This window comes from Tupaia chinensis, unplaced genomic scaffold (assembly GCF_000334495.1).
Source record: "Tupaia chinensis unplaced genomic scaffold, TupChi_1.0 Scaffold000545_1, whole genome shotgun sequence".
In the NCBI taxonomy this organism is placed as follows: Eukaryota; Metazoa; Chordata; class Mammalia; order Scandentia; family Tupaiidae; genus Tupaia; species Tupaia belangeri.
Genome location: NW_006160057.1, coordinates 48,579 through 59,702, shown reverse-complemented (window position 1 = coordinate 59,702; position 11,124 = coordinate 48,579). Strand labels below are relative to the sequence as shown.

General features: G+C 39.1%; 1 protein-coding gene and 1 non-coding gene across 2 annotated transcripts in view; one reads left to right on the top strand and one right to left on the bottom strand.

Annotated features, from left to right (window-relative positions):
• LOC102489404 (collagen alpha-1(XIV) chain) overlaps window positions 1–11,124 on the bottom strand; it is a gene marked incomplete at its 5' end in the record, with an annotated part of 69,328 nt that overhangs the window by 10,208 nt on the left and 47,996 nt on the right. The window lies entirely within an intron of this gene.
• On the top strand, window positions 6,011–6,117 carry LOC114009511 (U6 spliceosomal RNA). Its single transcript, XR_003550918.1, has one exon. It is a non-coding gene; the product is annotated as a U6 spliceosomal RNA (small nuclear RNA).

Below are 11,124 nucleotides of genomic sequence, written 5' to 3'. Positions count from 1 at the left end.
AACAAGCAGACAGAGACAGAACTGAAGAATGTAATTCCATTTACCATTGCCACAAGAAGTATAATATACTCAGGAATAAAATTAACCAAAGAAATCAAAGACCTCTACAAGGGAAACTATGAAAATCTTAAAAAGAAAATGGGAAAGGACACACTAAAAAGTGCAAGGACATCCCATATTCCTGGATTGGCAGAATCAATATAATCAGAATGGCAATGCTACTCAAATTAATCTACATATTTAATGTAATCCAGATAAAATTACAGGAGACATTCTTTACAGATCTACAAAAGATAATCATAAAATTTGTCTGGACCCATAAAACACCTTGTTTACTAAAGCCATTCTGCATAAGAAGACTGGAGTAGGTGGCATCTCACTTCTTGACCCCAAAATATATTACAAAGCTGTGATAATCAAAACAGCATGGTATTGGCACAAAAATAGACATGAGGACCAATGGAACAGAGTAGAGATTCCAGAAATAAAACCCAAAACATATAAACAACTCATCTTTGACAAAGCGTACCAGTCAACTCGATGGGAAAAGGAAAACCTCTTTTCCAAATGGTGTTGGAAAAACTGGGTATCCACATGCAGAAAGATGAATCTGAACAAAAATCAACTCAAAGTGGATCAAAGATTTAAACCTAAGACTTCAAACTATAAAACTACTGGTGGAAAACACTGGAGAAACTCTGGGAGATACTGGGGTAAGCAAAGACTTCTTAAGCAAGACCTCTAAAGCACAGGCAATAATTCCCCAAATAGACAGGGGGGATTACATTAGATTAAGGAGTTTCTGCACAGCAAAGGACACTCTAATTAGTGTAAATTGACAACCCTTGGAATGGAAGAGAATTTTTTTGCTAACTGCCTTAGATAAGGGACTGATAACCAGAATACACAGGAAACTCAAGCAGTTTACACAGAAGAAAATTATTAACCCAATTAAAAGATGGGGAAATGAGCTGAATAAGCAATTCTCTAAGGAAGACATATGAACAACCAAAAAGCATATGAAAAAAATGCACAACATCCCTCATTGTAAGGGAGATGCAGATCAAAATCACAATGAGATACCACCTAACCCCAGGCAGAAAGACAAAGATTAAAAAAAAAAAAAGAACAATAATGTTAAGTGCTGGCAGGGATGTGGTGAAAGAGCAACACTCATACACCATTGGTGGGAATGTAAATTGATCCAGCCACTGTGGAGAAGGATATGGAGGTTCCTCAAAGACCTTCAAATAGAACTACCCTATAATCCAGCAATTACACTCCTTGGTATCTACCCAAAGGACAGGAGAGCACTCAGTCAGAAAAGCACTTGCACATCTATATTCATTGCAGCCATATTCATGATTGCTAAGACATGGAACCAACTCAAATGTCCACAAACAGATGAATGGATTGAAAAACTGTGGCAAATATACTCCATGAAATACTATTCAGCCATAAAAAAACAACAAGGCCCTGGAATTTGACAGAAAGTGGATGAATATGGAAGATTTGTTACTGAGTGAAGCAAGTCAGGCTACAAAAGAGAGACATTGCATGTCTTCACTTAACATATACCGACTGTCGGCACTCTATGGTAGAGACTGAAAGACTGGAGAACATAAAAGTATTAAAAATTGTAATGGACACTAGCGACAAAGCAGAAAGACAGTATGAAAGGGGAAGAGTGTAGGAAATTTGGGGAAAAAATGGAGATGTAAGACACTTGTGGGGCACAGACAGGGTTTATTATTTGTTGATGAGGATGTATATGGTGGACTCAACTGGGCTGGACTGAGGTGTGTATCATGCCAGGTAAAGTCTCTTCACAATGTAAATGATGTATAGCAATTTAATGTATAAATAATAATAAGGGACCAGCAGTTAGCATAATGGCTATGTCGCTGAACCCCCAGGTCGCTGACTGTGGTTTGAGTCCTGGATCCTGTGGCTTAAACTCACGCTGGGCGCATGTATGTGCATGCCTAAGATCCCAAGAAGAGAATGGAGGAGGAGGGATTACAACGTGGCCATCCCCCCTGGGGGGGGTGATTTCTCGCTTTCTATCTTTCTGTCTGTCTCTGTCTTTCTGGTGACCACACGCACCCTATAGCAAAAACCTCTCCAAAATAAATAAATAATAAATAAATAAATAAATAATAATAAGAATATATAAATAAAAACAAGTGAAAAAAAAAGAATGCCTACACTTGAAAAAAATAATTTCCTCCTTTTTAGGTTTTTGGTTTTTGTTTGTTTGTTTGCCATAGGACATGTGCACTTGCTGGAGAGAGACAGAGATAATGAGAAGGAAAGTGAGAAATTACCTCCCAGTGGGGATAGCTATGCTGCAATTCCTTCTCCTCCATCTTCTTCTTGGAATTTTTGGGCAAATATGCACATGCGGATGGCATGAATTTCAAGCCACCAGGTCCAGGACTTAAACAATGGTCAGCCATGTGGGAGTCCAGCACCTCAACCATCATACCATTCCCCCAAATAATCACCTTTAACATCTAGGTTGATAACTTCCAGAAAGAAAGGTGTTAATGTAGTATTAGTATTTATTCTAGAACTAGTTGTTAAAGAGACTATACACACACACCACCACCACCACCACCCCACATACATATATAATATATGTATATGTATGATGGTTGATCCTGATTTGAAGCTTTGGAGCCTTCTGTATTCATAGTAACCATCTCTTCGAGTTAAGATGTAATCGATTTTTTTTTCTTAAAGCTTCTTTCTTACTAGCAGTCATTCAGATTAGTCCACCACTGTTATAAGAGAGACCTTCAATAAGGTCATGGAAAACACATATTATGAAAAAAAAAAAAACTGTGCATGAATTTCAAAAACTTTTTGCCCCTAAGTAAACTTGTACTTTAGTTCCATTTATCCCAGTAACTTTTGGAAGTCCCCTTGTATAATTATTTGATCACTTTAAATCTTTACCTAGAACTTTATGAAGTCCCCTGTACTTCCCAAACACTCAATCCTACTGTAAGTGGTCTTGGCAGTGATATCAGGGCTCACAAAAAAAAAACGTATATCTGTGAGAACCTAGAGACCTGACCACCATGCCTATGACTTCCTGTGTAGGGTTTGATAGTTCTCTTAGGAGCTCTTAAGGCAGAGAGGAATTTTTAAAAAGTGAAAATACAACCTAATTTGAGTTTTAACAGCACACAATTAACACTGACTAGGAAGTATTTAGATTAATTAAGTTCTTTAGCGAATAAATAAAATGGGGGGAAAGGCATAGAAAGCAAACATGGATACCAGAGACAGTGTGGGAGGAGGGTGGGACATGGCAGAGGGTGAGAGATAGGGAATCAAGAATGGCAAAAATAACAAAATATACAGGAAACAGGAAATGAAAAATTGTTCGTTGATGATAACACGTATGTCGATGTGCTTGATTGAGCCAATATACAGTGTATTCTGGACGGGAAATCTCATTTTGTTTGCTGTGATGATGTATAGTGAATTAATGTAAATAAATCATTTTAAATTAAAAATAAACAACATTTAATGCTCAATTGTTAATGAAGTTGCTCAGACAGAAAACCACCCTGGATAGGTCCACTGGGGGATTACTTTTGTAACTAAGTGGAGTTAGTACGTTTTTGTTGGTAGGGGCTCTCTCACTCAATTCTTGAGTCTTCACATGCATTCTGGAAATTTAGCAAAAAATGCCTCTTCTTCTATTAGGGTTGGAGTCATTTTCCCCACAGGGAACCACTAATTCTAAAAGAATTAGAACAGCATAAAGTATACTGATGACTAAACCCAGGCTGCTCCTGATTAACTGGGCAGTGACTCAGAGGCCTCTAAGGACCTCCCAGTGCTGCATGATCATCAAGACCAACATGGTGCCTCAGTGTCTGACTCGCCACACAGATCAGGCTGAATAGGGCCTCCAGGAAAGGACTCTCTGGAATCACCCCTAATTATAGTTCCTGACTTATTCTTTGCTTATTCATAAAGAAAGCAAAAGGTGGAGAGGATTGGGAATAGAATATCTGGTGGCTTTAATTTTCTAGTTATGTTGAGAAGAATAAGTGGAATTTCCTTTCTGTAATGTAAGTCAGGGTAAGAGAAAAAGAGTTTCACAAAAATATCACAGGCCTTCTCACGCCGGGCGCATGTGCGTGTGTGCCCAAGATCCCGAGGGGAGAATGGAGGAGAAGGGATTGTGGCATGGCCATACCCCCGGGGGGTGATTTCTCACTTTCTGTCTCTCTGTCTCCCTCTGTCTGTCTGGCGAGTGCATGCGCCCTATAGCAAAAACCTCTCAAAAATAAAAAATAAAAAATAAAAAACATCACAGGCCCTTAAAATTTCTCAAAGAAGAAAAAGCCTAGAGACAAAATTATATATTAACAAAAATTTTAGATTTTTCACAAAGTTATATGTTCCAGACAACCAATAGGCTATTACAGTAAAGATTATACACATGTGTGTACATGTGTATAGTCTTTACTATACACATATACCTATACATATATATATATATACACATATATCTGTGTATATATATGTATATACACACACACATATATATATATAAAATACACATATATACACACACATTAGTAATAAATAAGATTCACTTCTGGAGTGAACAGATATGTTAAAAAACAATATTTAAGTACCTGAGAAGCATATTAAAATTAAAGGCTAATCTTAGAGACTTCATATCTCTAAAAACAATCTAAGTGTATCTTTGATAACTCTTGTAGACCCTGATTAAAAGGCTATCGATTTTCTAAAATGTCAACCTGTGACTTTTCATGAGATGCCAGAAGGCAGCTGAGCCTACGAGTAGTCATTCTTTAAGACAATATATAGGCGTAACCCATCATAAATCTATTTTGTGGAGGATCCAAGGTGGGTCACTTGATGCTAAGGTGGGGCCACCAGAGCTAAATACCATGTTCATTCCACAAAGGCATAAGGTAGTCCCTCCTTTCCCGAACACTCTCTCCCCTTGTCTATCTCCATGATGATTGCTCATTCTTCAAGACCCAATTCAAAGCTTCTTTAGAATCGTAACAGGCAGAATCATGATGGATTCAAGAGGCCAAGAATCATCTATTTTGTTCATGGCTGTATCCCCAACACTTCATAAGATGACGTACACATAATATGCAATTGACAAAATACTTGTTGAGTAAACTAATGAGTGAATGAATTTCTTCCATGGTATCTATGCTTTCTTTGCTATCATTGCATTGCTTAGTTTCACATCTGTCTAGCTCAGCTATGAGCCTGTTGACTACATGGACCATGCCTTATTTATCTTCATACTATCAGATTCAAAGAGAGACTCACAATTGGGAGGTGGCCTAGTAAATACTGGAAGATTACAGAATGAAGGAGTACCCAGACCATCACTCAGTTGCCTGTGATAAGCATGAATATTAAAGCATCAACAGACAAAATTCTTTAGGCTGGAGCTTTGCTTTTATTTTCATACCTCTGGCTTATACGAACACTGTTTTGTTCTAAGAATTTAAGATCTAACTTACCAAAAATATGATTGATTCAAGAATAAAATACCCTTAGCTTTCTGATTAAAAAAATTAAGATAGTCAGATAGAAGTCTCTTCTTCCCTCCTTTCTTTTTCTTTCTCACTTCTTCCTATCTCTTCATTCCTTCTATTCCTCTTTCCTTTTTATTTTTCTAATAGATTATTATTTAGATCAGCTTTAGTTTCACAGCAAAACTGAGCAAAAGGTAGAGAGACTTCTCATACATGCCCTGCCCCCTACATACCTAGTCTCCTCCATCATCAACATGCTTCACCAGAGTGACACATTTGTCATGTTCACTCATTCTTTCTTTTTTTTTAATTTTTTCTTTTTCTTTTTTCTTTTTTTTTTATTTTGTTCACTCGTTCTTAAAGGTCTCTTTCTCCACCATCTTTTTGTGCTACCATAATGATGCACATGAATGTCCTGGCTGATGCTCTCAAGAACATTAATAATGCCAAAAAGAGTGCTCGCTTTGGCAGCATGTATACTAAAATTGGAACAATACAGAGAAGATTAGCATGGCCCCTGTGCAAGGATGACATGCAAATTCGTGAAGCATTCCATATGTTTTGACTCCTAAATGTAATGTCTACCAGTTCTGGATCCACATTTCCAATAAAACCTATTACCTGGATATTATAGTTGAACATGTCCAAAATACTTGGTGAGTTTATTTTCCTGATGGACACTCTCCTGTAAGCTGGAATTGAAACCTATACAACCATTGCTTCCTTCTATTTTCTCAGTCAATAAAACTTATAATTTTGTCTTTGGGTAAAAAAATAATAAAAAATAACACCTAAAAGAGGCAAACACCAGGTTCTTACTAGGCTGTGCTCCAAAGTCATTGTCCAGTTTCCAACCATAATGATGAAGCATGTTTACATTGGTGAATAATGACCACAGAGCTGGAAAAACTGTGAACCTCACTGGTGGGTTAAACAAATGTGGAGTGATCAGCCCCAGATTTGATGTGCAACCCAAAGATCTAGAGAAATGGCAGAATAATCTCCTCCCATCCTGTCAGTTTGGTTTCACTGTACTGACAACCTCAGCTGGCATCATGGGCCATGAAGAAGCAATATGGAAACATACAGGAAGGAAAATCCTGGGATTCTTTTTCTAGGGATGTAATTCACACATACAAATAAAATGCCTCAATGGGGTTAAAAAAAAAAGTCTCATTAGAAACACTTTCAGGCTACCCAATTCTCCCTTACCACTACCTATCACTGGCTCTCCAATATTTTATTTTCCTGATCCAGGAAAGCAGGAACTTGTTTCTTTCAGTTCTTTATTGTATTCTCAGTGATAGTCACATATCAAGCACTCAAGAACTGTCAAAGAAATAAATGAATGAAATGGAAAGTTTCATTGAAGACAAACCAAAAACTTGGCCACTAGGGTATCAGCTATGCCTATAAATTACTTCACGAGGTTTTGAATGCTACATGCTTTACCTCTGCAAGCTCATTTAGTCTTCACAAGAACCAAGAGAGCTGGCACACGTATGAACCCTGGAAGAAGGCTGTGATACAAGAGGTTAAGTCACTTGTTCTCATCGAGGAAGTAACTAGCTACATTTCAACTCAGGCAGATTGGCATAAAAGCCTCTATGTTTAAGTCCTGCACTCCCTCCCTCTCCACTCTAAGCTAGATTCCTTCATATTGTTTTTCTTGTCTTGTTTGCTGTAGGTGTGGCTTCCTGGACTGCCTGCCAAATCAGTATGCACATTGTCTCTAGCCTCAAGTCAGCAGTCAGCCCTGTGTTTACAGCCACATTTCCTCAGCTACTTCCCTCAGTTTGCACACCTGCCCTTTGTTCTAAGCAAGATTTGGAGTTGATTTTAAGACGGTTTATCTTGCTTACATGGACTGTATGCCCATGGTCTGGCTCTTCGTTGTCTGTTTCCTATTTCCTGTGGCCTGTTGGCTTCTGAGTCAGGAGATTTTACAAATTTCTATGACTCCCTAGCCACACTAAGCACTCCAGATTGGAGTCTCATGCTATTCCATGGAGCATAGTTACTCCATGATCCCAGACAGTCTGAGGAACTCCCAGGATTTATGCCTGGGCAGATATGCAAGGCTTTGGGAATGCTTTTATTGTAATTCTACCAAAAAATCACAGAGACTGTGGAGCAAGGATTCAGCTGTGTTATTATATTGTCTGTTGCCTGGGAAATGCTGGCAGTGAATTGCAAGTATAGTCTGTTCTTCATTCAACATACACTTGAATGCCTACTAGGTACAAAGTACTGGACCTAGTACCTTGATGGAAGAAAGCAGATGAAATGAACACAGTTCAACTAGTATCCTATGTATGTTGCCGCACTCTGCCATGTGTACAAGTTTGACTCTGTGCTTTCCACTAAGCACCGCCCCACCCCACCCCAGCCCAGGCTGGAAAACACAGTTGTTTTAAATATAAACAAACTTTGCTAATTATTGCCAAAGATCCCTCTCCCTATTGCCTTTTTCTTATTCCAACTGGCTATATTTGTAAAATTTAGCCAGGAAAATATTAACTACTCTAGATCTTTCAGGCAAGAGGAATTTAATACAATCAACTTGGTAACATGGTTGATCAGAGGGATTAGAAACCAAATAAAGATGCCGCCCATAAATTGGCAGCAGCAGGAAGCCACTGTCATCCGCTAGGAAATCTAGAGACAGAGGAAAAATGGTGCAACTAGAGCCCAGAACCTGGGACCTTCTGGCAGGATCTAGAAATAGAGGAAGAGATTGTCCTGTAGAAGCAGCTCAGAGGATTTGTAGCCACAGTGAGAGCTGCAGAGGAGATAAGGGTAGGGGTGAGGAGAGAAATAACCTGGCTTTTCTCTTCTTCATAACTTTCAGTCTTCCTCAATGCCTTCTAGTGGCCAACCCTGCTGAAGAGCAGAGAAGCAAGAATCCTGGAAACACAGAAGGACAGATAAAGCAACAAGAGGGGCAAACTGAAAGGAAATTAACTTGTCCAGTTCCCAAACCAGACAGAGTCCAGAGGCAAAAGCACTCTTTCTATCTGTAGCAGAAGACTACACAGTAGGGAACGCAGCTAGATAATGAGTCACTACACAGTGTGAGAATAGATACAACAGAATGTGAGAACTCAGAATTGAGGCATCTGTGGGGAATCACAGAAGACTTTCTGATAGAGCTAACCCCTGAATGAAGTTGAAGAGCAGGCATTAACCACATAAAGAATTGACAGATGGGTGCTGGGCAGATGGAAGCATGTGTACAAAGTCTTGCAGGTAAAAAACAACAGCCCATGCCTGGGGCTAGTGGTTTGGTGTGGCTTTGAAAGTTTCAGGTGGTTCCCCAGGCGACAGAATATGAAGCTAGTCTAGGTCTGATTATGACAAGCTTTGAGTGCCAGACTATGAAGTTTGGATATGGCCCCTCCTTGCATCAACCCTTTCAATATCCCTTATCTCCAATAGCTTTATGTTTATAACTTTGCACTCTTTCTCCTCTAGAGTAATTCCAAGTTGTTCAAGCTCAGGCCCCACAAAACCTGGATCTGCCCCTGCTGTGTGCTATAAAGCATTATGAGAGATCTTCAGAAAGTTCATTCAAAAAATGCAAATTATAAGGTCAGTTCGTAGTGCAGGGCTTAAGCACTGTGCAGGGTAAGCTGGTTTCCACATGACTGACCATGGTTGGAATTCTGCCCCAAAGGCTTGAAAAACACTCCAAGCAGGTGCCCATTCCCAGGATCCCAAGAGATGGAAAAGTGAAAGAAAAAGGATTTTGATGACCAGGATTCTTTGGGAGGTGCCCACATGCATTCTCTTTCTCTCACATTTTCTCTCTCTTATACTTGGGTGATCTGGCATTAAAAAGAAAGAAAAAAGTCATGGGAACCAGCAGTTAGCATAATGGCTATGTCGCTGGACTCCCATGTAGTCGACCAAGGTTCGTGTCCCAGATCTGGTGGCTTAAAACTCACGCCAGGCGCATGTGCGTGAGTGCCCAAGATCCCAAGAGGAGAATGGAGGAGAAGGGATTGTGGCGTGATCATCCCCCCTGGGGGGTGATTTCTTGCTTTCTGTCTCTATGTCTCTCTCTTTCTGTCTGGCAAGTGTACGTGCCGTGCCCTATAGCGAAAACCTCTCCTCCCCCCCCCCAAAAAAAAAGAAAGAAAGAAAAAATCATACTGTAAGCAGTTCTGCATAGACAAAAAAAATTGCACCCAGATAAACTAATACTTTAATTCCACTTTCCCACAAACTTTTTGAAGTTCCCTTGCACAATTACTTCAGGCAAACTGGAGTGCTGCAGAGTTCAACTCCACCAGTAAACACTGTGCTTGCTGCACAGGAAAGTCAGAGCAAAATCTGTTGAATGGTGCTACTCAGTAGTCAAAGGAACCCACTAATCAGATCAAGATCAAGGTAACAGGAGGGTTTGCACTTCACTTTATCTAGCAGACAGCACAATATAAGACAATTCTTTGGTATTTTTGACCATAGACACACTTCGATTTGGAAAAAGGAAGTGCAGCAGGGAGAAGGAAATGAAGTAGCATACACACTTCGATTTGGAGAAGGGAAGTGCAGCAGGGAGAAGGAAATGAAGTAGGGAGAGTAGAAGTTGAAAAGAGAGAAAAGCAGAGAGAGGAAGGACGCTGAGTCTCATAGATCCAGGTCATTACCCCCACTCACCAAAGTGTTTGCAGGCAGAAGCAGAGATGCAGGTGCATGGCAGAAGGGAACAGGGATCAAATTAGGCATTGAGAATCCTGCCTTTTTATTCACCCAGTTTTGCCACTAATAGTATGAACTCTTAACTACAAACAGCTTTAGTTTGATCATATAAACTAATACATGTTTTAGTTCCATTTCAGCTGTTTATATTCAAAAACAAAAACTGCAAAGTTCATTTCTACATTAAAAAGAAATTCTCTCTACCTCCTCCCCCACCCTCCGCATTTTATTTTTCAGTATAATCAAATCTCCTCCTTTAAAAATCTCCCCCTGATTTTCTGGCTAAATGTACACGATGATGACTTGAAAGGAAATGCCTATACCGCTAACTTGGCAGTAATTTGTTATGAACATGAAGTCCTGGAATTGATGTACTATTCACTACTGGATTGTCAGAGAAGTCATGACGCATTGTAGCACAGAAAAACAGAAAAATACATCATGACTTTTCCAGTGACCGCATACATGGACTTTTTCTTTTATCAAGACTCTCAAGCATGTGAAAAATTATAGTCAAAAGATAGCCAAGAGGTAATCAATACCATAAATAATTTATGATTCATGAAATAACAATTGTGTTTCAGATATTATGAGAAACAAAAGGAAAATATAAATTACATTTGGTCTTTGACAAGAATTTAGCCACTTGGGTGAGAGAGAATTAACAGAAGTGAATCGTTCAAGGCCAATTCAATAATGTATATTCCACCTGCATGCTTAATGACACATCATATACTATTCAAATGTTTGTTCAGACCTACTATATAGACTTTCCCATTAAGATTTTTATATTTTTTCAGAGATAAGAGCAATGGTATTAGCACCCATAGCAAAAAGGAGATAAAATATCAGTTATGGCTTTTTG